Here is a 27,355-nt window from a genome sequence, read left to right as displayed (position 1 = left end):
GAGGAGGAGAACTGGACTTTTTGGTGCCTTCCCTCACAGTGGAAAGTGTTGATTCTGCTGTTGGGGGGACGTTCATGTTGAATCCTATAGTGCATTGTGTCTTTTTTTTCTTCTTTTTTATTTTATATGGATGTATGGTAATCTAGTTTTTTTCTCTGTAAAGCACTTTGGCTTCAACATGATTTGATTTAAAAGTGCTATATAAATAAAAATTACTTACTTACTAATGACTTACTAACTAAAACTCTAAAACTAATCTGTGGTATGGTAGTATACAGATGGGGGTCAAGGAGAGAGCGTTCACGTCGCGGCCCTGTTTCCACCAATCTTTCCACCACCACGCACAAGAAGCGCAAGAAGCGACAAGGCAGACGCCATTGTACGCAGATGCCGAGAAGTGTGTTCAGCTCCGGCTGAACAACTTCTAATCTTGTGTGTGGGCTCGATAAGAAGAAGTATACAGATGCCACAAAATTCCTGCTACAGGAAATGTCACTAATATTAAAGCAACACTGGGACAGTCAGTGTAAATTCGTCCAACATTTTGACATCATAAGGGGGCTGGATATTGCTGGGAAACGCTGAGTGTCCCCTGCCAGCATTTATTCTGCACAGGAAGTTCAGGATTCCTCCACGGATTTCCACACTTGCTGGCTGCGTTGGGACAGTGAGTTCAGTGCCAGGACAAGAGGTTGATGCAATCCCCTAACGGTTGACAATTCTCTCGCTCTAAGTGCACGGGACTTGGCTTATGGAGTAAAAACAGCAGGGGAAGAAATGGGAAGAAAACAGCTACGACCACAAGGTAATTTAGATGACCTAAATTAATAGACTTTGCATTGTTTATTTTCACTGGTTAAAGGAGTATTTCATCAAAAAATTTAAACATATTGACGTTTTTATCTGATTTTCAATAGTTTGTTGTATACTTCTGAAAGCCAGGGTCATTCTCAAGTACGGAAGATAGACATAAAATGTTGGAGTGACTCAGCGGGTCAGGCAGCATCTCTGGAGAAAAAGAATAGGTGACGTTTCGGGTCGAGACCCTTTGTCAGACTGAGAGTCAGGGAGGGTCACACTGGAGCTACGGGAAGCTACAGAACAAAGCAGAGCTGGCTCCGATGACAGGAAAGGTGGAGTCCACAATGGTCCATTGTTGGCTGGGGACAGCGTGATAACAATAGACACAAATTTAGTGTCCATCTTCAGTGTAAACCAACATCTGCAGTTCCTTCTGACTATTCACTCTTAATTACTTTAAGTCCGATTCAGATTCAGATTCAGATTCAAGTTTAATTGTCATTGTCAGTGTACAGTACAGAGACAACGAAATGCAGTGTAACTGGGAGATACAAGGAGTTACAGACACTGGAATGTAACACAAAGTGTTGGAGTAATTCAGCGGGTCTGGCAGCATCTGTGGAGGGAATGGACAGGTGACGCTTCAAGTCGGGACCCATCTTCAGACTCTTCTTGAAGAAGGGTCCTGGCTCGAAGCATCGTCGGTCCTTTCCCTGCAGAGATGCTGACTGATCCGCTGTGTTACTCCAGCACTTTGTGTTTTATTCTAAGTCCTTGACAGCTTTGAAACATGGCAAAGATAGGGAACAGGGCTTTAGTTTTTTTAGTTTTAGTTTTAGAGATACAGTGCTGAAAGACTTCGGCCCACCAAAGTCCGCACCGACCAGCGGTCCCTGCACATTAGCACTATCTTACACACACTAGGGACAATTTATGCATACACCAAGCCAATTAACATACACACCTGTACGTCTTTGGGGTGTGGGAGGAAACCAATGATCTTGGCGAAATCCCACGCAGGTCATGGGGAGAATGTACAAACTCCATACAGACAGCACCCTTAGTCGGGATCAAACCCGGGTCTCTGGCGCTGCAAACGCTGTAAGGCAGGACTAAACTAAACTAAAGTTTGTGAATTTACTAATTTAAAAAATGTGAAGTTATCACCGGGTGGATTAAGGAAAATGCAAAGATTCTTGTTAAGTTGGGATGAAATTCCTTGAGTCCTTGAACTAATACAATAGCTCCAAATATAAATAGGCAATTTCTACTTTGATGGAAAATTACAGTGATGGAAATTTGATGATAGACAAAGTGCTGGAGCATCTCTGGAGAAAAGGTGACATTTCAGAGCGGAACACTTTTTCAGATGGAGAGTAGAGTGGGCGGGGCGGGGGGGGGGGTGGGGGGACTGGAGGTAGGAAAAGGCCAGAACAAATCAGGGCCTGCAATAGATGACCAAGGAAGGATGGAGCCCACAATGGCCCATTGTTGGCTGGGGAAGAGGTGATAATGAAGGGATACAAGGATGCTAAAGTGGAACAAGTAGGAAAACTAGGTTGGGGTAGGTAGGAAATGAAGGGTTTACTTAAAATTAGAGAAATCAACGTATAAACCACTGGGTGGTAAGCTGCCCAAGCGAAATATGAGGTGCCGTTCTTCCAACTTGCGTGTGGCCAAACTCTGACAGTGGAGGAGGCCCAGGTCAGAAAGGTCAACCTTTTAACTCCAGCATTTTGTGTCTCTCTTTGATATAAACCAGCATCTGCAGTTCCTTTTTATTACATAACGGCTGATCTTGCCAGCAATGCCTTGTCGTGGATGACTTATAAAAATAAATAAAAATAAATTTGTTTTGACCCTGTATCTGGCATTGTCCTGGTTTTGTGTCGATAAGATTGTCAGCATTGGAATCTTTTCTTGGGAACAAAGTCGGCTATTATAAAAAATGCCAATGAGAAAAAAAATAATCAAACTTGGCGAAACATCAAAAGAAGGGCCTCGACCCTAAATGTCGCCAATCCACATCCTCCGGAGAAGCCTGAAGAATGCTGCCCATCCATGTTCTCCAGAGATGCTGCCCGACCCACTGAGTTACTCCAGCACTTGGTGTTTTAGGCATGAAACATAAAGACTAGCGTGCCTTGCCTGGTAAAGCCTGCTCAAAATACATGGCACTGAATAGATTTGGATCACAAAAAAAGATGAACCTCCATCGAAGAGCAGTCACACGTGGGCTGCAACTGCATCTTGCGTTACCCTACTTACTTTCCACTGGCATGTGAGAAAAAAAATTGGGTAATCGTTGTTTTGGGAACTTGAATAAAGCAAATTCTGATGTCTGCAATGTTTTGTGTATATTGGCAGCAAACGGATTTTCCACACAGCTTTCCAGTTAATATTTACTGCTGCTGTGGAAGCAAATCGAAGACTGTGTCATTACACAGTAACTCCAGCGGTGAAAAGTTGGACTCCGCGATACATACGTCAACAGACATTCTTACCATGCATTTTGGGGTTCCTGCTGCCAGATGAGAATTCGGCAGTCTGCAATCCATGCTATTTGGTAGAAGTCCCGTTCTCCCCTTCGTTGAACGTGCCACGGGCGGGTTCAGTCATATCGTTTGCGGAAACCGCCCCTACATGTCTGGCTGAGCAAAGTTGGATCAGGCCCACTGCCGGGACGTTATCAGCGAGTCTTTCAGAGAAACAGCACTTTCCTTCGCACCCTCGGGCTACGACCCTGCAGGACTGATTACCTGAGTTGGAGATGGTATAACAGTATTTGACCCCGTGGTGATCCAGTCAAGAGCGGGTAAGTGAATCGGCTGTATGTTCAGCTGTCTCACATTGTTTCGGCCGGGTAAGCCCTCCCAGCCAAAATTCCCCTCCCCTCCCCTCCGCTCCCCTCCCTTCGAACGAAATCATTAATAGTCACAGTTTAAACAAATAGAATCTCAGAGTAAACAGAAAGAGAAAGCATGTCATGAAACTCATAGAGATATCGAAGGGGTATCAAAGGGTGATCTCAGGCGGATAAAACTGCCTACCCCACTACGTCGGAGATACAGGTTCAATCCCGACCTCGGGTGTTGTCTGTGTGGAGTTTGCACGTTCTCCCGGTGTCCACGCTGGTTTGCTTCAGGCTCTCCGGTTTCCTCCCACATCCCAAAGACGTACAGGTTTACACGACGCTTGGCCTCTGCACACTGCTCCTAAAGTGTAGGGAGTGGATGAGAAAGTGGGATTACATATAACATAGGACATAGGACAATGCAGCACAAGAACAGGCCATTCGGCCCACAATGTTTGTGCCGAACATGATGCCAAGACCAACTCTTATCCACCTGAACATAGTCCATGTCCCTCCATTCCCTGCATATCCATGTACCTATCCAAACGTCTCTAAAATGTATCTCAAAAGGCTGATACAAGAACAAATCTAGTTTAGTTCGAAAGAATAGGTGACGTTTCTAGTCGGAACCCTTCTTCAGACTGAGAGGTGGGGGTAGGAAAAGCCGGCAACAGGTGACCATGGAAGTGTGGAGTCCATAATGGCCCATTGTTGGCTGGGGAAGAAGTGATAATGATAGGGATGCGTCCGGTGGAAATGGGAGGATGACTAGGGTGGGGGGAGGGCGGGGAGAGAGTAAACCCTGCACTCCTTCTCTCCTCCCTCCCCCACCCTTGTCGTCCTACCCATTGTTGGCATCCCTGTATCCCTTCGTTATCACCTCTTACCCCCTCCCCCCCCCCCCCAAGCCAACAATGGGCCATTGTGGGCTCCACCCTTCCTTGGACATCTATTACCAGCCCTGATTCCTGCTGGCCTTTTCCTACCTCCAGTTCCCCAACCTTCCTCCCCCCCCCCCCCCCTCCCCCAGCCCCCACTCTACTTTTAGTCTGAAGAAGGTTTCCAACCTGCAGTGTCACCTTTTCTCCAGAGATGCTCTCTGGCCTGTTGAGCTACTCCAGCACTTTGTATCCATCATCAAATTTCCATCACTGTTGGACATGGTCAACCAAGACGAGCATTAAATTAGTGGATTCTTGTAAATGCAAACTGGAGGAACAATACATCATATTTTGCTTGGGCAACTAACAATCCAGCGGTATGAATATTGATCTATTTAATTTCTAATAACCTCTGCATTCCCTCTCTCCCCCCCCTCCCCCACCTTAGTTAACCTACCAGCCCCTCTGTATCCCTCCTTGATCACATCTTTCTCAGCCAACAATGGCCCATTTAAGGCTCCACCCTTCCTTGGTCATCTGTTGCCGGCCCTGCTTTGTTGTGGTTTTCTCTGACCGCCAGTTCCCCCTTCCCTACTCTCAGTCTGAAGAAGGCTTCTGACCAGAAACGTCGCCTATTCTTTTTCTCCAGAGATGCTGCCTGATCGATTGAGTTACTCCAGCACTTTCTGTCTTTCTTCGGTGTAACCCAGCATCTGCAGTTCCTTGCTATACTAGTTTAGTTTAATTTAGTTGATTGTCAGTGAAAAGCTTTTGTTGATTGCGAACCAGTCAACCGAAAGACTGTACATGATTACAATCGAGCCGTCCACAGTGTACAGATACAGGATATGGAAATAGCGTTCAGTGCAAGATAAAGTCCAGTAAAGTCCCATTAAAGATAGTCCGAGGGTCTCCAGTGAGGTAGATAGTAGCTCGGACCGCTCTCTACAATACAATTCAATTTATTGTAGAGAGAATTTATTGTCTATATGTTGAAAGGATGGTTCAGTTGCCTGTCATTCTTTATTTTTACCCGAAATAGATAATAGACAATAGGCAATAGGTGCAGGAGTAGGCCATTTAGCCCTTCGAGCCAGCACCAGCCATTCAATGTGATCATGGCTGATCATCCCAAATCAGTACCCCTTTCCTGCCTTCTCCCCATATCCCCTGACTCTGCTATTTTTAAGAGCCCTATCTAGCTCTCTCTTGCAAGCATCCAGAGAACCTGCCTCCACCGCCCTCTGAGGCAGAGAATTCCACAGACACCACTCTCTGCGAGAAAAAGTGTTTCCTCGTCTCCGTTCTAAATGGCTTATTCTTAAACTGTGGCCCCTGGTTCTGGACTCCCCCAACATCGGGAACATGTTTCCTGCCTCCAGCGTGTCCAAACCCTTAACAATCTTATATGTTTCAATAAGATCCCTGTAAAGGAGTGATTACTGACACACTGTAACCTTTACTAGGAGTTTATTATAGCACATGGCACACACGTCCCAGCACTGACTGCATCCAGCCTTCAGGCGTACCGGGACCTAGTGGGAGGAACAAAGGGAGGATACTACAGTTATACTAATATGATGGGGCGTGGTTAGTGGTGATGAGGTAGCTACATTATAGGTTGCATGCATAAACCATCTACATCCTTCCCCTTACAAATTAAACAAGTTACAGCAGTGGCAGGTTGGTTATACAGTACCTGCAAAGCTAAGCGAACTCTCCGTAGCGAGCCGGAGGTTTTACAATCCGACCCGAGCGAGTGCGCACAGCACCCTCACCCTCCCCACCCGAAAGAATAGGAGGAGGGACAGGAACAGAAACAGGAGGGGGAGAGAAGGTGGGTGGAGGACCAAGCTTGGAAGGGGAACTGAGAGGCACAGGTGAGCCAGGTGAAACAGAAGGGGTAGAATGAGCAGAAGTCGGAGAGAGAGAAGACCTGACGGGACAACAGGGCCTGGGGAGCGAACCCAGGAAGAGCAGGGGGAGGAGACTGAGGCAAACGGACCGACTGGGGCATGCAGGGAGCAGAGGGTAAGTTAGTTGAGGAAGGCTCGACACGCGATGGAGGGGTATACGGAATCGCAGGAGGTGGTTTGGGCTCGTTGACCGCCAACAGGTGCTGGCGGCTGCGTCGGTATACAGTCCCCTCAAAATCCACCAGGTGGCGCGCTGTCGAACCCGACCACGGTGGCAAGTCGGGAATAACCGGTAGACGTCTGCAAACGGACGACCTGTCCAGGCAGCAGTGGGGATAGGGGGTGGCAGGATTTGTCATGCGAGCGGCGCTGGATTTCGTGCTTCTGGGCAATTCGTTGCTGGACATCAGCAGGCTGCAGGACTTTGGGCATCAGGGACTGCTGGGCGATCGGCATCGGAGGGCGAATAACTCGGGACATGAGTCGTTGGGCAGGGGATCGCATTGTACTGTCTCTGGAAATATTCCGAAGGTTCAGGAGACCCTGATAGAAATCCCCGTTGGAGAGACGGGATTGTTCAAGCAAGTGCTTAGCGCTGCGGACCGCCCGTTCAGCCAGTCCATTGCTCTGCGGGTACTCCGGGCTGCTGGTGAAATGATTGAAGTTCCACTTTGCAGCAAAAGCTTGAAATTTGGCGCTAGTGAACTGGCGGCCGTTGTCTGTCTGCAACCGAACAGGGGAACCAAACGTGGCAAAGTGACGGCGTAGCTTACTGATCACCATCTCGAGGTGATGGCAGGGAGAAGGTCCACCTCGAACCAATTCGAGTAAGAGTCTACCAGCACAAGGTACTGCTTCCCACGCCAGTCGAAAATATCGGCAGCCAGTGAAGACCAGGGCATGTCAGGGGCAGGCTGTTGTAGAAGCGGCTGTCTCTGCTGATGCGGGGCAAGAGAGTTGCAGTCCGGACAGGAATCCACCCTGGCCTTGATGTACTTTGCCATGCCCGGCCAGTAATATTGTTCCTGGGCATGCGAGATAGTGGCATCAGCCCCGGGATGCCCCATGTGGGCGGCGTCGAAGTACAAACCATGCAGCGAGGCAGGGACGACCACTTTGTGTCCCTTGATAATAATACCGTCCCGGAGGACCAACTCATCGCGGACCAAAAAATAGGGGTGGACGCTAGCAGGCAATGAAGTCCGTTTGGTAGGCCACCCGCGCTTAATGACAGCAGCAAGCTGCTGCAGGTCGGGGTCGTTAGCGGTATGCTCAACCAAGCACTGTAGTTGCTTGGAAGGGACGAAGTTAACATTCAGTACCTGTAGGTCTGCCTGCTCGAAGGGGTGCTGGTCGCAGGAGGCACGTGGGGCCCGGGACAGTGCATCAGCCACATGCATCTCGGTGCCCCTCTTATACACGATTTTAAAGTCAAACCGCTGTAGCTGCAGCATCATCCGCTGTAGCCTGGCTGGAGCGCAGTGTATGGGCTTGTTAAGTATCGTCACCAGTGGCTGGTGATCCGTCTCAACGGTGAACCTGGTGCCAAATAGGAAGTCCTTAAACTTTGAACACGCAAACACCACCGCCAGCAGCTCCTTCTCTATTTGCGCATAGCGCTGCTCTGTGTCCGTCATGGTCCTGGAGGCATAAGAGATAGGCAGCAGCGAGTTACCATCATGGGGCTGCAGGCAAGCAGCACCCAGTCCAAAACGAGAAGCGTCGCAAGTGACCACGACCGGACGCAGTAGATCAAAGAGCTTCAGAGTTGGTGTGCTGATCAGCCTCGTCTTTAGCAGGTCAAACGCCTGCTGGTGGTGTGGAAACCATGACCAAGCAATGTCCTTTTTAGTGAGTTGTCTCAGGGGTGCGCTCAACTCGCTGAGGTCAGGGATAAACTTGCCCAGGTAGTTGACCATACCCAGGAAGCGCTGTAGACTGATAACATCTGTCGGGGCAGGCAGCTCTGAGATGGTGCTGATCTTTTGCGGGTCAGGCTTTAACCCGTGGGCCGTGAAAATGTGGCCAACATATGTGACCTCAGGCACCCGGAACCTGCATTTTGACTGGTTCAGCTTTAGATTGATCTGCTGTGCACGGTCCAGAATCCGTCGGAGGTGGCGGTCATGTTCGGCCACATCCCTTCCATAGACCAGAATGTCATCCACAATAATAGCACATGGCAGACCTGCAAACAGTTGTTCCTTAGAACGCTGGAATACCTCGCTGGCGGAGTTGATGCCGAACGGCATCCGCAAGAACTTAAACCTGCCAAAGGGCGTGCCGAATGTGGTTAAGTCCGTGGAACGTTTGTCCAGGGGTATTTGCCAAAACGAACTTCTGGCATCGAGGACGGAGAACACTGTGGCTTGTCCGACCTGGGCGGCAACATCTTCAACAGTCCTCATAGGGTAGTGGGGCCGTTTAATCGCCAGATTCAAGTCCTTAGGGTTGATGCATACCCGTATTTCATTCTTCCCTTTCTTCATTGTGGCCACCATGGTGGAGACCCATAGGGTTGGATCGCTGACAGCTTCCAGCACTCCCATGTTGACCATGTCCTTCAGCATGGCCTCCACCTTGCCCTTCATGGCGAATGACACTCTATGGGGTGGACGGATCACAGGCACCACGGATGGGTCAGTTGCGATTTTATACACCAGTGGCAGCTTCCCCAACTTGTCGTCAAACAGGTCCGGGTACTCGGATAGTGGATCCATCACGGCTTGCACCTCGTGGACCGTACAGTCAAAGGACACCAGACCAAGATCCTGGCAGGCCTGGTTGCTCAGTAAAGTTACACAGTCGCAATCCAGAATAAAGAACGACAGGTCACGGGAAGATTTCTGTAGCACGCAATGGAAGGTCGCCCTCCCCACAGGTGATAGCTCCTCTCCCCCATAGGCACGCAAAACAGAGCAATCTGCAGTTAACAGCTCATTATTCCTTATCTTGTTGAACAGTGATGTTGACATTACGTTCACTTTTGCCCCCGTATCCAGCTTCGCAGAGAAGGACCTGTTGTTCACAGTAATGAGCACAGATGGATCGGGGAGGCGAGATCGGCTGTGGAGGAGAGTGTAAACACTTGCATCTCCCATGGAATAGCTGAGTTCTCTTCATTGCGTCGGGACCGGCCAGGTTGAGCAGGAGTGAGGCTTTGACCGCGGCTGGGTCGTTCCGGTGCGCAATATTGACGAAGTGAGTGTAGTCCATCACAAAAGTCGACCATCGCTCCGCAATGTCAGCGTCAAAGACAAGGGGAGATGGCTTTCGGCATGAGGATGCCATATCAAAGGAAACCCAACACTGGGCACTCAGGGGACTAATAAAAGAAAACCGGTAAACGGGAGATGCGAGTTTAACTTTCTGACACCATGTAAAGGATTGATTACTGACACACTCTAACCTTTACTAGGAGTTTATTATAGCACATGGCACACACGTCCCAGCACTGACTGCATCCAGCCTTCAGGCGTACCGGGACCTAGTGGGAGGAACAAAGGGAGGATACTACAGTTATACTAATATGATGGGGCGTGGTTAGTGGTGATGAGGTAGCTACATTATAGGTTGCATGCATAAACCATCTACAATCCCCTCTAATCCTTCTAAACTCCGGAGTGTACAAGCCCAGCTGCTCCATTCTCTCAGCATATGACAGTCCCGCCATCCCAGGAATTAACCTTGTAAACCTATGCTGCACCCCCTCAATAGCAAGAATGTCCTTCCTCAAATTAGGGGACCAAAACTGCACAATAGCAAAGTATTCTGTGGGAAGGTAGGAATGTGAGTGAAGAATGAGAGATACGGGGGAAAAAACGCCTTAGCATGGTTGAGTTAGTTTATTGAACAAATGAATTTTAATGTAAGGTAGATTAATTGAGCCACGCATCACAACATAGTTAAAATAAACTAGATGGTGGAAAGAGTTGATTGATTTTCAGATTATTTATGTTAAATCATTTTTTAACAATTTGGAACCATGTAGTTGATACATCAAAATTGCTTAGTTTATTGATTTGAAGGCCATTAACGAAGCAGAATTGACTAAACTGTGATGGCGAATTGATTCATACGAGCTCAGAACTGGAAAATTAGTTACTGTCAAATATTAACAATTGAATGCAAGGTTTGGATTTTCTGTTACTGATTAAGAAATTAATGAGCTGGCAATCTCTGCGTGAATACACATGAGCATGAAATGAAGCACATTGAAATTAATAAATTAAATTCTGGAGATTTGTGCATCGCAGACCCCACAGGAAATATATAATTTCAGTACCCTGTCCCCAAAATAAAATTTTATGTTGCATAACAATTTGAAAATGGTAATTCCTTGATTGTTAATTGCGAATTGGCTTATATTTTCCATTTCTGTTTTTGGATAGGGTATTGCTAAATAATCGAAGATGGTGGCAGTGTTTTAGTTTGTAGTTTCGTTATACAGCACAGAAACAGGCCCTTCGGCCTACCGAGTCCTAGGGTTGCCAACTTTCTCACTCCTAAATAAGGGACAAGAGGTCAAAATAAGGGACAAATTCCCGACGGCAATTCGTTGACCAATTCGGCCTTGGCTGGGTGAATGATGAGTTGGCCCGGGTGCTGGACTGCACACAAAGCCCAGCCGGCAGGCCAGCTGAGGAATTTTGGCCCGGGCCGCGCGACGTCACACTCAAAGCCCGGGACCCCGTCCAACTCATGAACCGATGATAGGCCATGAGAAAGAGGGGTGGTGGTAAGCGAAGGTCGGAAGATCGGACAGCTGGCCGGGCTGCCGACCGACGGGGCCACGGGCGAGGCGCTGCTGCTGCTGCACTCCATGGGCTGCACCACGTCGGGACGGGTGAGGCGGGGCCGGACGCGGTGCTCAGACCCGACAGTCCCCTTGACCCGAGTAGTAGCAGTCAAATACGGGACAAGGGGAGTCCCGTATGGGGCAAACCAATTTAGCCCAATATACGGATGTCCTGGCTAATACAGGACAGTTGGCAACCCTACCGACTACAGACCAGCGATCCCCGCACATTAACGCTGTTCTACATGGGGACAATTTAGTACCGGGTGGTGGCGCCTTACGATGGCAGCCGACTTCGGGCAACTCCAGGCCGCGGGAGCTTCGATCGCCCCGACGTGAGAGCTTCGATCGCCAGCTGTGGGAGATTTGATCGCCCTGACTGCGATGGTTCAACTGCCCCGACCACGGGAGAAAAGGAGGAAATAAAGATAAAACTTTATAGCCTTCCATCACAGTGAGGAATGTGGTGGAACCGCTGTGGTGGATGTTTATGTTAATTTTTATGTAGTTTTTTTTTGGTATGACTGTATGGCAAATCGAATTCCTTGTCTGTTGCAAAACTTGTATGTTGGCTAATAATTACACGAGTTACAAGTTATGAGTTATACCAAGGCCAGTTCACCTACAAACCTGCACGTCTTAGAATAGATAGAATAGCCTTTTATTTGTCATCCAGACCGAAGTCTGAACGAAATTTAAGCAGTCATACATATAATACAATACAATAAAAAACAACAATAAACACATATTAACATCCACCACAGTGAGTCCACCCAACATCTCCTCACTGTGATGGAGGCAAAAGTCTTAGGGCTGCAGTCTCTTCCCTCCTCTTCTCCTTCTGCGCTGAGGCGATACCCCCCGGGCGATGTTAAAACCTGTCCTCGCGGCTCAAACACCGCGGCCCGGGGTAGTCGAAGCTGCCGCTCACCAGACCTGCTGACGCAGCCGCTGGCCCGCGGCCGAACCCCCGGTCTCAGGCCACCGCCACCAGAACTGCCGTCCCAGCCCCGGAGCATCGTTCCAGCCCCGAGCCGGATCGCCCTCACGTGAGTACTGCCACCGTCTCAGCCTCGCGCCAGGCCGCCGCTCCTCCCTCAGGCTGGGCCGCCCCGACCGGGCACCGCTCCTCCCTCAGGCTGGGCCGCCCCGACCGGGCGCCGCTCCTCCCTCAGGCTGGGAACGCCGTACCTCCCCGAGCTCGGCTACTCCGACGGGAGCACCGTTCCTCGGGCCGGCCGCCTCACGGTAGCGTCACCCCTCACGAAAGCCCTGTTCCAGCCCCGAGCCGGGCCGTCCTCACGGGAGCGAGCTCAGTGCGAGTCCTGGCAGGCTCTGCCTCCTGAGCCTCGAGGTCGCCAGCTCCGCCATTAGGCCTCAGCGCAGACGGAGGCAGAGAAGGGGAATACGACAAAAAAGTCGCATTCCCCCGCAGGGAGAGACAGCAAGCCCCGTTTCAACCCCCCCCCCCCCAAAACACAAACTAAAAACCAAAACTAGACTAACCAAAACGAAAATAAACAACCCAAAAAACACAAAACAAACAGGACTACCGGAGAGCCGCTGCAGCCAGAGCCGCGCCGCCACTAGGATGGAGTGAGGGAGGGAACCGGAGCACCTGGAGAAACCCCACGCAGGTCACGGGGAGAACGTACGAACTCCGTACAGACAGCACCCGCAGTCAGGATCGAACCTGGGTCTCTGGCGCAGGAAGGCAGCAACTACCGCTTCACCACCGTGCTGCCCATGTAGGGAACAGTGGGAGATGGGAATTGATTTGAATTGAATACTTTATTGTCACATGTGACAAGTCACAGTGAAATTCTTTGCTTGCATATCCAAGCTATGCAAATAGTCGCCCATAAAGGGCGTTTACAAAGTTACAAATTCCTCCCCACACCAGGTCCCCCTTTGTTCTTCCCGCCTACCCCCTCCCTCACGCGGTCCCCCCCGCGCCAGATCGTCCTTTGTTCCTTCCCCCAACAGCGGCGTCTTGACCCCCACGTGTCCGTCCTCGTCTTTCGGTCAGCGCCACCATCGACCGCCGCTCCGACCTCTCCACTATCGCCGCCGCCGCCGGGTCCTCTCCAGATGGCGCCGACCCAGGCCCCAGCCGCGGGCTCCGCAGACCCAGGGGCCATTGGCCGCGGGATCGTCAACCCGCGAGGCTCCTGCCATGGCTTCTCAGCGGCACCTCCGGGACAGTGGGATATTGGAACAGTGGGATGGTGGGAAACAGTGGGATAGTGGAGAAGAGCGAGATATCAGGAACCCTGAGGACACTGAGGAACAAAAGTTTTGAATTGAGGAAAAATCTGAGAGAGAGGGAGAGGAAGAGCAAGAAGGAGAGAGAGAGAGAGAGAGAGAGAACCGAGAAGCTAAAATAAAAAATGACAGCATAATGGTGCCGCTGGTAGAGCTGCTGCCTCACATCGCCAGAGAACTGGGTTCAGTCCAAACATTGGGTGCTGTCTGTGTGGAGTTTGCACATTCTCCCCGTGACCACATGGATTTCCTCCGTGTGCTCCCATTTCCTCCTGCATCCCAAAGACACGTGGGTTCGTAGGTTAATTGGCCTCTATAAATAGCCCTCGTGTGTAGGGAGTGGATGAGGAAGTGGGGTAACATAGACCAAAAGTAAAAGTTCAGGCAGTATCCGTGGAGAAATTCGATAGGTGACGTTTCGGGTCGGGACCATTCTTCAGACCTAGAACTACTGTGAACGGGTGATTGATGGTCAGCGTGGACTCGATGAGCCAAAGGGCCTGCTTCAATGCTGCATCTTTCAAGCAACCAATATACCAGACACTAGATTAAACAGTGGATGTAAGTAAAAATGGAATAAGACCGTCCAAACTCTCAGATGGCAAAGTAACTGCTGTTTTGAAGTCAAGATGGAAAGTATTAATTTCTACAGGGTAAAATATTGCAAGTTGAGGAGGCATCACACCGACAAACATTTCAGCTTTAATGAACTTACGTGCGAGCTTTGTAAATCTGTCATGATCATACTTTGCCCTGCAATGGATATTCCTTGAGGTACGGCGAGAACAAGAAACTGTCACCGAGTTATGAAAGCTATGGAATGGATTCATTATCGGCCAAGATATCTCGTTCAGCTTGCCACTAATGGGGACCTATCTGAAAGACTGTTCATTAGCGGCATGCGAAATTGGGTAGCCCAGCGAAGTTTTGACCTTTCAAAATATATTTTTGAAGTCGGTGCTCTGTGTTATATCGGGAAATGACATTTCCTATCAGCTGGGAAGATGCAGCGAAATATACACGTCCTTTCTGCCTCAGAGTGGAGGAAGCTACTGACTTGTGTGTGCGGCTCAGATGACGGAGCTTTGCGTGGGATCATTTGAGATCTACAATGGGCTGGTGGGATGGTCATCACGTTGTGATGGATGGAACAGGCATGAGCTTGCTCATCTATGGCCGGCAAGGATTTGACTCTCTGGCTTTGGAATGAGCTAAATTGGGTTGGCGTTTGACCTGATGCATCCATTATCCCTGTATTATTCAGCAGCAAAATCTGCATGGTCTTTCACACACATAATAAGTGTTATCTCCAAGCAATTCCTCCCGTCAGCTGCCAACAATTTTAAAGATTGTTAGAAAAGTTGAAGCTGGATATCTATGTAGTCAGGCAGTTCTATGTAGGAATGCAGAATTGCACAGGGTTTTTCATTTATTTCCATGTCTCATTATGACATCGCAAGAGGTCACTCAGCCCATCAACGCTATGCTGGCTCACAGAGTATTCCGAACCCTTTTTCGATGCAATCTACTTTCTCCCATTTTTCCATCCACTCTCCGAAGATTCTACTTACCGCCTGTCTCAGGGAAATTAATTGACCAACCTGCACGTCTTTGGGATGGAAGGGGAAACTGGGAAAATATAGAGAAGTACAGCACAGAACAGGCCATTCAGCCCACCATGTCTGTGCTAACCATGACACCAAATTAAACTAATCCCTGCTGCCAATATGTGGTCCATATCCCTCTATTTCCTGCCTGTTCTGTGTCTTTCTAATTGTCTTTTAAAGGTTGCTGAGGTATCTCCGACTTGGCCTCCACGGCAGCCTGTGGCAATGAATTCCACAGATTCCCCACCCTCCATCATTAACCTATCCACAAACCTTCACAGGAGTAGGAGAAGTTGGATGTGGCTGGTGGATGCTGAGGTGATGTATTTCTTCAGTCATTAATGCTGGGCTCTGTATGTTACTGATGCACACACTTTCCATTCTCAATGCCATCGCAAACATCCCTTATCCATCCTGAGTGGCTCCGATCAGGGAAGATGTTGCACTCTATTAAATAGGCTTTGAGAACATCCTTGAATCTATTCCTGCATTCACCTGGTTAACCCTTGACGGTGATTGAGGATCACAAGAAATTGCAGAAGGTTGTGTACACAGCCCAGATCACCACGCAAGCCAACCTCCCCTCTATTGATAGACACAAAGTGCTGGAGAAACTCAGCGGGTCAGGCAGCATCTCCGGGGGAAACGGATAGCTGACGTTTCAGGTCGGAACCCTTCTTCAATCTGAAGAAGGGTCTCGACCCCATACATCACCTCTCCTTTTTCTCCAGCGGAGTTGCCTGTCCTGCTGAGTTAGTCCAGTATCTTGTGTCTATCTTTACTATAAAGCAGCATCTTCTGGTCTTTGTTTCTCCCTGCCATCAACTCCATCTACACTAAATTGTGCTTCCAATTTTGATGGAAATTTGTATTTGGATTCTCTATACAAAATCTTTTTTTTTAGTTTTTGGAGATATGGTGTGGGAAACAGGCCCTTCGGCTCACTGGGTCCGTGCCAACTAGTGATCCATGCACACTAACACTATCCTACATACGCTAGGGACAATTTTGAATTTTACCAAAGCCAATTAACCTACGAACCTGTGGTCTTTGGAGTGTAGGAGGAAACCGGAGCACCCGGACAAAAAGCCCACACAGTCACGGGGAGAATGTACAAACTCCACCTGTAGTCGGGATTGAACCCAGGTCTCCGGCACTCTAAGCACTGTAAGGCAGCAACTCTACCGCTGCGCCACCAGTCTTCAACAAAGAAGTGAATGGAAATTGAGTTCTAAATTCTATTTGTGGACCAGGTGTTTATCAGATGCTGATGGGATATGCATAAAAATAGTTTAAGAATAAGGGGGAGGCCATTTAGGACTAAGATGAGGAAAAACATTTTCACCCAGAGAGTTGTGAATCTGTGCAATTCTCTGCCACAGAAGGTAGTGGAGGCCAATTCATTGGATGTATTCAAGGGAGAGTTAGAGATAGCTCTTTGGGCTAACGGAATCAAGGGATATTGGGAGAAAGCAGGAACGATGTATTGATTTTGGATGATCAGCCATGATCATATTGAATGGCGGTGCTGGCTCGAAACGCCGAATGGCCTACTCCTGCATCCATTTTCTATGTTTCTATGTATCAAGATTCCAGCACTTGCTGTCCATGTGTCTCAGATTCTATTTGTCAATTTGTATTTGCGGCAAAGAGATATATCTTTCGTCCATTACTCATTCCATCTACAGTATATTTTAATTTGTGAATGCATAAATGTTCAGCTCACGGCTCCCTCATAATTAGGCCCGCGCTGGTTTGATCCGCTGAAGCAAGATGAATATATTCATGGGCGAGAGTTTTACATGTTGCAATCTCTTTACCGAAAGAGAGAGAGAGAGAGTGCTCCAGGTTTTGATGTTGCTTCACAGCAGCTCAGAGTGTGACGGAGCCTGCCCGTGCATCTGAAACAAAACCCAACGCAGATTGAAACCTTTTTCAAAAGTCGTTCAGTGGAAGATGAAGTGGAATTGATTCACAGTTACAGAAGGGAACATACCAGGAAGAAGCAGATATGTTCAAATAAAGGAAGACCTTCGGAATTCTACACGGTATTGTTGCGGTCTTTGGACCAAAGGCGATTAGATTGATAGAAGAGGAAGTTGTAATTTCGAGCTGTTTGGCTGCATTTCTTTATGGTTTTGTCATATTCTGACCCACTGTTCCATCAGTAACCTTGCTTGCCTTAAAATATGTGATCTGACAGAACATGACTGAACCAATTTGTACGGTGAATGGAGCTAGTAAATTAAAAGATGTTTCCAGCTCAACGTGCAGAGTACTAGTGTGTCAGTTGGATTTTCTTCAGAGGCAGTCCCTGGAGATGGAAGATGATTTGCTTCCACCGGTTTTGTCAACTCTGAGATGAATGATGAGGCTGATGCAGAAATCGCATGTGTAGGAAGGAACTGCCGATGTCTGAAAATGCCTGGATAGAGTGGATGTGGAGAAGATGTTTCCACTAGTGGGGACAGTCTAGGACTGGAGGTCATAGCCTCAGAATTAAAGGACGTTCCTTTAGGAAGGAGATGAGGAGGATTTCTTTAGACAGACGGTGGTGAATCTGTGGAATTGGCTGTGGAGGCCTAGTCAATGGATATTTTTAAGGCAAAGATAGCTACATTCTTGGTTTATATGGATGCCAGAAGTTATGGGGAGAAGGCAGGAGAATTGGGTTAGGATTAGGTTAGGTGGGAGAGGTAGATCAGTCATGGTGGAATAGACCTGATGGGCTGAATGGCCTAATTCTGCTCCTATCACGTATACATTTATGAACTTATGAACACCGAAGATAGACACAAAATGCTGGTGTAACTCAGCGGGTCAGGCAGCATCTGCGGGGAAAAGGACTAATTTTTTTTAAAGTCTTGGGTCAAGACCCGCCTTCAAACTGAGAGTCGGGGAAGAGGGAAACTGGAGGTATGAAAAAGTACAGGACAGGGGCAACACGGTGGCGCAGCGGTAGAGTTACTGCCTTACAGCACTAGAGACCCAGGTTCGATCCTGACGAAATTTGTACGTTCTCCCTGTGACCACGTGGGTTTTCTCCAGGTGCTCCGGTTTCCTCCCACACTCCAAAGACATAGAGGTTTGTGGGTGGCTAATGTACGGGGGGGGGGGGGGGGGGGGGGGGGGGGGGGGGGGTAGGCGAAGGGTCTGTTTTCACGCTGTATCTCTAAACTAAACTAAACTAAACTAAATCAAAGTCAGCACCGATGGCCAATGAGCCCACAATGGTCCATTGGTCCATAGTCTGAAGAAGGGTTTCGACCCGAAACGTCACCTATTCCTTCGCCCCATAGATGCTGCCTTACCCACTGAGTTTCTCCAGCATTTTTGTCGACCTTTTTTTCCAGCATCTGCAGTTCTTTCTTAAACGCAATGGTCCATTGTTGGCTGAGGAGGAGGTGATAGCGAGGGGATCCAAACAGTGAAACTAACAGGACAACAAGGGTGAGGAGGGGATGGAGAGAGCAGAAATGCAGGCGTTACTTGAGATTAGAGAAATCAATATTCATACCGCTGGGTTGTAAGCTTCCCAAGCAAAATATAAGTTCCTGTTCCTCCAATTCTTCCTCAGAAATTACATACTCTTCCAAAAGACAGAGATGGAAGTCCCTGGAGGATGGTCAGGTAGGTATCATTGAGGTTCTATGCTCTGCTGATGTGAGCATTTGAAGCTCTCAAGATTACCCTGAATGCTTTTCTAACACTTTAACAGGTTGGCCATGGCTGAGAGATTCACTGGAGTCAATGGGAAAAGCTTGCATTTCTTTGAGGAACTGTGGCTCAGCTGGTGGAGTTGCTGCCTCACAGCACCAGAGACCCAGGTTCGATTCTGACCTCAGGTGCTGTCCGTGTGGAGTTTGCACCTTTTCTCCCTGTGACCACGTGGGTGACCTCCGATTACCTTCAACATCCCAAAGACTTCCAGGATTGTCGGTAATTGGCCTCTGTAAATTGTCCCTCGTGTGCAGGAAGCGGATGAGAAAGTGGGAAAGCATAGAACTGGTGTGAACGGGTGATCAATGGTCAGCGTAGAGTCGATGGGCCAAAGGGCCTGTTACTATGCTGTATCTTTCAATTAGTCGAGGAGCTTTTGAGCATGTCATAGTGTCATTGAGTCATTCAGCACAGAGACAGGCCCTTTGGCCCAACTTTCCTTATGTTGACCAAAATGTCCCATGTCCACTTGTTTCACCTGCCTGTATTTGGCCTCTATCCCACTCAACCTTTCCTGTCCATTTACCCGTTTAAATGTTTCTATACGTTTTTTAGAGCACCTCCCTCAACTACCTACTCTGTCAGCTTGTTCTATATGTCCACCTCCCTGTGTGAAAAAGTTGATCCCTCAGGTTCTTATTGAATCTTTTCCCTCCCTTCTTAAATCTATGTCCTCTTGATTTTGATTCCTCTATTCTGGGTAAAATACTCCATCCATTCCACTCTTGACTTTGTACACCTCTAAAAGATCACCCCTCATGCTCCTGCACTCCAGTGAATAAAGTCCTAGCCTGCTCAACCGCTCCCTACAGCCGAGTGCCCTCAAGTTCATGCCACATCCTCGCAAATCGTCCCTGCATTCTCTCAAGCTTAACAAAATGCAATATAACCATTCCAATAGCAATATAACCATTCCAACTTCTATACTCGATACCCTGACTAATGAAGGCCAATGTATTGAAAACCTTCTCGACCACCTTGTTGGAACTTGTCCACGCCCTCAACAACTCAACCATGTGTCTACCTATTACTAGTCATGCTTTATCCTGCCTCTCCTCCCTTCCAACCCCCACCACCCCCCACCAATCAGTCCGAAGAAGGATCCCGGACCCGAAACATCACCTATCCATGTTCTCCAGAGATGCTGTCAGACAAGCTGGGTTCGATCCAGAACTTTGTATCCTTTTTGGTAAATCAGCATCTGCAGTTCCTCGTTTCAACAGTGGTACTGTTTCACAGGATATAATGGATTTAGTTTGAAATTTCTCACTAAAACCATTGCATTGGATGGAAACAGAAGTTATTAAAATCTTTAACATTGACGAAAAAAGCTGTGATAGCTGAAAATCTGAAATGATGAAATTATTTCTAATGAAAGGTCATTGACCTAAATCATTAAATCTGTTTCTCTTCCCATTTTAGCAAGATTATTTGATTTGCTAACGTGTTGGAAAATGTTCTGATCAATGCCTGTAATTTTGCATCAAAGACAAATGTGTGCATGTAGGCACTTATTGGTGTATTAAATTTAAACATTTTAAACAAATACTGCTTGCCATTTGCATCTGTGATGTTTTGTTAAAATTATTTCATTTCTGACTGTCTTTACCACAATCATTTAAAGACAAATGTATTTAATTTTTTTTATTTTTCTTATTGCAAATCTTCCTGCTTTTTCATTTTTCATATTTTCTCATCTCATGGAAGTAGATCATTTGGCCAGGCAAGCATCTTCCAATAGACCATTTCAGATAAAATTGAGTTATCAGCCAAATTAGCAGCACAAAATTCAAGCGTGTTTGGACTTTAGGTTCGTGATACAGTGCGGAAACAGGCCCTTCGGCCCACCGAGTCCGCGCCGACCAGTGATCCCTACACTAACCAACACCCACAAGGGACATTTTTACAACTTACCAAAACCAATTGACCTACAAACCTGTACGGCTTTGAGTGTGGGAGAAAATCGGAGCAACCGGAGAAAACCCACGTGGTCACAGGGAGAACGTACAAACTCCATACAGACAGCACCAGTAGTCTGGATCGAACCCAGATCGATGGCGCTGTAAGGACATAATTCTGCTGCTGCTCCACTGTGCTGCCCTTAGACCGACAATCCTCATAGCTCCTCCTGCTGGCAGCTCCCTGACACAGCAGGTAGATGTGCCACTTGTCAGTACAGACGTGGAGCATCCTACAGCTAACCACGAAACAAAAGCCTACAGTTCTTGCCAATCACAAAAGTACTCGATCAGCTGCATGATGCTTTGATATGACCGCAGTTGTAAGCCTCTCCCAAGATACACAAAACACACACAAAAAGCTGGAGTAACTCAGCGGGACAGGCAGCATCTCTAGAGAGAAGGAATGTGTGACGTTTCTGGTCGGGACCTTCTTCTAAAACCCCTTCTCATAGTATTCCGAATATTGTTAACAAATCTTTTAATTTAAATTGCAGCATAACATCTCAGTTCATATTCTTCCCCTGGTTAATAAAGGCTAGCATGCTACATACATTCCTTCCTTGCCACCCTAACTACCTACCGAAACGTCACCCATTCCTTCTCTCCAGAGATGCTGCCTGTCCCGCTGAGTTACTCCAGCTTTAAATGTCTATCTTCGGTTTAAACCAGCATCTGCAGTTCCTTCCTACACATCTCACGACACACAATTTCTTCCACACAAACAATCCCAAAGATTTTCAGCCTTAAGTACTTTTGTTGAGTCTTTTTCAACCTGAGATTTCTCCTTACAAGCCAGCAACATAATCAAGGATAAGTCGCACCCCAGCCACTCCCTCTTCTTCACTCTCCCATCGGGTGAAGAGGTACAGAAGTGTGAAAATGCACTCCTCCAGATTCAAGGACAGTTTCTTCCCAGCTGTTATCAGGCAACTGAACCATCTTACTGCAACCAGAGAGCAGTCCTGAACTACTATCTACCTCATCGGGGGCCCTTGGACTATCTTTGATCGGACTTTGGTAGACAAAAGTGCTGGAGAAACTCAGCGGGTGCGGCAGCATCTATGGAGCAGAGGAAATAAGCTACGTTTCGGGCTGAAACCGTTCTTAAACACTTTGATCGGACTTTACTGGCTTTACCTTGAACTAAACGTTATCCCCTTATCATGTATCTGTACACTGCGAATGGGTCAATTGTAATCATGTATTGTCTTTCCATTGGCTGGTTAGCACGCAACAAAAGCTTTTCACTGTACCTCGGTTTCACATGGCTATAAACTAAACAAACTAAACTAATCTACGTCAATCAAAAAATTGGCTCTCACAGATTGGGCAGGTTTTCAATTCATCTGAAGTATTTCCCTGGGTTTTTCCTCACTTAAGCTATTTTTAATGTCTTATCTTTCCTTGGTTGCCATTTTGTCAAGGATGAAGATCCCAGTTTCTTTAATCTACGCTCTACGCCAAAGCCTCTGATCAGCAGACATCCACCTGAGGACATGTACACAACTGCGTTCGTCGTGAATTTTTCTCTTTTATCTTGATGTCCAATATTAGGCACAGTATTCGATGCGGGGAAAGAGGACGGTACGACCCACTTTGAAATGTATTCTACGTCTGTGTTTGGCACGGCGTCGTATTACTTATCATGCATTTAAGTTAAAGAATCGTCAAACTGTTTTGGCACACAAGGAGGCCATTTGGCCCATCAAGCCAATGCCAGCTCGTGAAGCATTCCCATCAGTTCCTCGTAGAGTTTAGTTTAGAGATACAGCGCGGAGACAGGCCCTTCGGCCCATCAAGTCCGCGCCAACCATTTAAGAGAGAGTTAGATACTCTCGGGGCTAGTGGAGTCAAGGGATGTGGGGAGAAGGCAGGCACGGGTTATTGATAGGGGACAATCAGCCATGATCACAATGAATGGCAGTGCTGGCTCGAAGGGCCGAATGGCCTCCTCCTGCACCTATTTTCTATGTTTCTATGTTTCTAACCAGTGATCCGCATATACTTGCACTATCGTACACACTGGGGAAGATTTATAATTTTTAACCAAAACCAATTAACCTACAAACCTGCAAGTCTTTAGAGTGTGGGAGAAAACCCAGGCAGTCACGGGGAGAACGTACAAATTCCTCACAGACAGCACCTGTAATCAGGATCTAACCCGGGCTGTGAGGCAGCAACTACCAATGCGTCATTGTGCCGCAACAGCTTGGAGCTCCCAAAGTCGGTCTTTAACCAGGGGCCGCAAGCTCCACAATGTTAAAGTCTGCAGGCTCCCTCGGTTGGAGCTCTAAGGTCAATCCCGGACAGGCATCGCCAGCTCCACGATGTTGTCCGCAGGCTCACGCGTTTGGAGCTCCCGAAGTCGGCCTTCAGCAGAGGCCGCAAACTCCGCGATGTTAGGCCGCAGTGCGGACGGAGATCCGACACGGAAATAAATCGCATCTCCGTCGGGGTAAGAGATTTAAATAAGTTTACCCCCCCCCACCCCGACCCCAACATAAAACATACATTTAGCACATACTGAAAAACACCAAAGGGAAAGGACGAGACAGACTGATTCTAGGTTTAAGATGAGAGGGACAAAGTTTAAAGGAGATGTGCGGGGGAAGACTGTTTATTTTTACACAGAGGGTGGTGAGTGCACTGCCAGGGTTGATGGTGGAGGCAGATCCAATAGTGTACTTTAAGAGGCTTTTGGATATAGGTGTGTGGATATGCATGGTAATGGAGGGATATGAATTATGTGCAGGTAGATAAGGTTCAACATAGCCAATGTGGGTCGAAGGGCCTGTTCTTGTGCTGTACTGATCTAAGTTCCATGTTTAAATGAGGCAGTAATCCACCCAATTAGATGCCAGAATAGTAGCCATTGCCTTTACTGAGTCCGGTACAATCCTGTAATTAAAAAATTGCTTAGTTTTAGTTTTTAGGTTTATAGATACAGCATGGTGAAAGGCCCTTTGGCCCATTGAGTCCATACTGACCATTGATCATTCATTCATACTAGTTATTCCACTGCACGGCACGGTGGCGCAGAGGTAGGGTTGCTGCCTTACAGCACTTGCAGTGCCGGAGCTGGGCGGTTGACAGACGCCAAAGAGATTTCATAATTAAAACGTGGAAATTAAAAACACTCCCAGATGCAGAGGACTGAAGAGGAGAGAGATGTAGGGGTCGGGGGGGGGGGGGGGTCGGGGGATCTAACCCAGAGAATGAAAACCCACAAACGCCTGATGGTCCAAACCAGAACACTCTGGTGATGGTAGGTTGGGTGAATTCAATGCATTTTCGACTTACGATATTCTCGATTTACGATGGATTGATCGGGAACGTAACCCCATCGTAAGTTGAGAAGCACCCGCTAGTAGCCGTCAAATATGGGACAAGGTCGGTCCCGTATGGGACAAACCAATTTAGCCCAATATACAGGATGGCCCGACAGTTGGCAACCCTACTTATTAGGCACTCTAATGAGCTGACTTCATTTCATCTAAACGAAAAGTTTAGTTCAGTTTAGTTTAGAGATACAGTGTGGAAACAGGCCCTTCGGCCCACGGAGTCCACGCTGGCCAGCGATCGCCCCGTACACTGGCACTATACTACACACTCGGGACAATTTACAACCATTGCCAAAGCCAATTAACCTACAGACCTGTATTGTTTTGGAGTGTGGGAGGAAACTGGAGCACCCACAGAAAAACCACGCAGGGCACAAGGAGGGCGTACAAACTCCGTACAGACAAGCACCCGTAGTCAGGATGGAATCCGGGTCTCTGGCGCAGTGAGGCAGCAACTGTACCACTGCGCTACTGTGCCACACCAACCTCCCAAGAGTTTAGAACCTTCCTAGGGCCTTAGTGCCAGATCAGTCTGTTTGAGGGATCTTTGCAAGGGGCCTTTTGGACGAGGGGGGAGTTGGAGGCTGGACATGTTTGTAGGTTAGATATCTCCTGGAAAACTGAGGGAGGGGTCAGTTGTTGCCCGCACCCAGTGCTGCCCAAGATCGGCGTTCTTTGGGTCATAGAGGCTGTGGCGTCAGGGACACACTGACACTCGCAGTAGGTGAACTCACATGGTTTATTCTATTTACAGTGGAAAGAAAGTCCATGACCACATGGGGGCGCTGTCCGTCACCGTCAGGGTGGATGTGTGGGGGTGCTGGTGATTTTGGGCTTGTCCCGGTAGCTCAGTCCTGGTCTTTGAAGGAGGAGCCGTGGCGATCGCAGTCCACCATTGCCTTGAGAGGAGGCGCTGACAGTACAGGTTTCTTCCTGACCGATCAGCTTTGGGCTTGGAGAGGCGACGCTGGCTGTATCTTGGTTACCCTGTCTGTGGGCAGGAAGAGGTTCTGGCGTCTCAGGCTTGCCCTGTCCACTCAGTCTTAGCCTCAGGTAGAGACGCCGGCTGCACAGGGCTTCTTCCTGAAGCTCAGTCTTGACCATACTGTGGCTCTGGTGGTCTCGGGGTAGTCCCAGTGGCTCAGTCTTCATCGAACCTGCACCAGGAGAACACAACTAACTGGGAGGCATCTCTCTCTCTCTCTCTCTCTCTCTCTCTCTCTCTCTCTCTCTCTCTCTCTCTCTCTCTCTCTCTCTCTCTCTCTCTCTCTCTCTCTCTCGCTCTCTCGCTCTCCCCCTTTCCCTCTCCCTCTCTCTCTTTCACTCTCTCTTTTTCTCTTTCTCTCCCTCTTCTTCTATGTTTACATATTCAGTTGTGCTGCTGTACGTAAGAATGTCATTGTTCTATCTGGGACATATGACAATAATACACTCTTGACTCTTCTTCCTCACCTTCCTCTTCCTCACCTTCTTCCCCCTCATCTCCTTCACCTCCTGCAATCAAGGCAGTTTGTAGTTTGGAGTTTGTAGTGTTCAATAGCCTGATGTTTGTTGGGAAGAAGCTGTTCGTGAACCTGGATGTTGCAATTTTCAGGCTCCTGTATGTTCTTTCTGATGGCAGGAGTGAAATGAGAGTGTGCCCAGGCAGCTGTGGGTCTCTGACGATGCTGGCTGCCTTTTTGTGGTAGTGCCTCCTACAGATCCCTTCGATGGTGTGGAGGTCAGTACCCATGATGGAGTGGTCACCACCATTAGTCGGCACCTACAGTGAGCCAGAACACAGAGGACCTCTCCCCTCCCTGTTGCTACTCAACACAAAGGGCATCTTCCTGGTGCTCAGTCTGAAAAGTTTATAGGTTTAAGGAGCAGAATTAGGCCATTCAGCCCATCAAATCTACTCTGCCATTCATTCATGGCTAATCTATCTTTCCCCCTCACCCCCACTCTGCTGCTTTCTCCCCCTAACCTGACACCTGTACAAAAAGAATAATCTGTCAATCTCCGCCTTATAAATATCCATTGAATTGGCCTCCACAGTAATGAATTCCACATATTCACCACCCTCTGAATAAATAAATTTCTCCTCATCTCTTTTTTAAAGGCACGTCCTTTTATTCTGAGGCTATGATCTCTGGTCCTAGACTCTCCCACGGGTGGAAAAAGATCCTCTCCACATCCACTCTATCCAAGCCTTTCACTATTCTGTAAGTTTCAATGAGGTCCCCCCTTATTCTTCTAAATTCCAGCGAGTACAGGCCCAGTGCCGACAAACACTCATCATAGGTTAACCCACATTCCTGGGATCATTCTTGTAAACCTCCTCTGGACCCTCTCCAGAGTCAGCACATCCTTCCTCAGATATGGTTCCCAAAATTGCTCACGGCAGTGAATACAGGCCAGTGCCGTCAAACGCTCATCATACGTTAACCCAGTGTGTGTGTGAGTCTGTGTGTGTCAACAGGCACATCCGTCTGCATTCTACATTCGAGACACAACAGGCCCTGGTCCCTATTTGCCTCAGACCCCCCTCACTGTTCGACCAAGACCTCTGTCCAGGTTGTGGCCGTCGGAGCTGCCTTCAACGTATTCATGCATCTTCTACTCCTTAGAGATAGAGTGAATACGATAGGGCACAGAGTGCTGGAGTAACTCAGCAGGCCAGTCAACATCTCTGGAGAACATGGAGAGGTGACAGGGGTTCGGATAGAGACCCTTCTTCAGACTATCCCAGTCTGAAGAACGGTCTTGACTCAAAACGTCACCTTTTCCAGTCTGAAGAAGGGTCTTGACCCAAAACGTCACCTATCTATGTTTTCCAGAAATGCTGCCTGACCTGCTGAGTTACTCCAGCACTTTGTGTCCTTTTGGGTATTAACTAACATCTGCAGTTCTTTGTTTCTACTGTAGAGTGAAAGCAAGTTGGCTTCAACCTCAAAGGAAGAAGATACCCTTTGTTGAGAAGAGTTGGAATTCATTTTGAGAAAGGTAAAAGGTGAGAAACTTATCAAACACTGGTGATTCATGTTACATCTTATGGCATTATGATGAAAACTTTTGCGTAATTAAATATCACGAAACTGATACTTTCTTGAAGACATCCCTGGGTGAGACTAAATTTACTCAAAGTTTTATGTGTGAATCTCAAACGCTGCCCTTGTTTTTAACTTGCTGTTAACTTACTGTTTAGTCCCCGGAGTCATACTGAAACATA

At 47.9% G+C, this 27,355-nt stretch overlaps 1 long non-coding RNA gene across 1 annotated transcript; it reads left to right on the top strand.

The window, feature by feature from the left end:
• Positions 1-627: 627 nt before the first annotated feature.
• Positions 628-27,137, top strand: LOC116989265. The gene is made up of 3 exons (XR_004416202.1): positions 628-805; positions 22,228-22,387; positions 27,052-27,137. It is a non-coding gene; the product is annotated as an uncharacterized LOC116989265 (long non-coding RNA).
• Positions 27,138-27,355: the final 218 nt, after the last annotated feature.

Source organism: Amblyraja radiata, chromosome 29 (genome assembly GCF_010909765.2).
Source record: "Amblyraja radiata isolate CabotCenter1 chromosome 29, sAmbRad1.1.pri, whole genome shotgun sequence".
Lineage (NCBI taxonomy): Eukaryota > Metazoa > Chordata > Chondrichthyes > Rajiformes > Rajidae > Amblyraja > Amblyraja radiata.
This window is presented reverse-complemented; position numbering and strand designations above follow the sequence as displayed.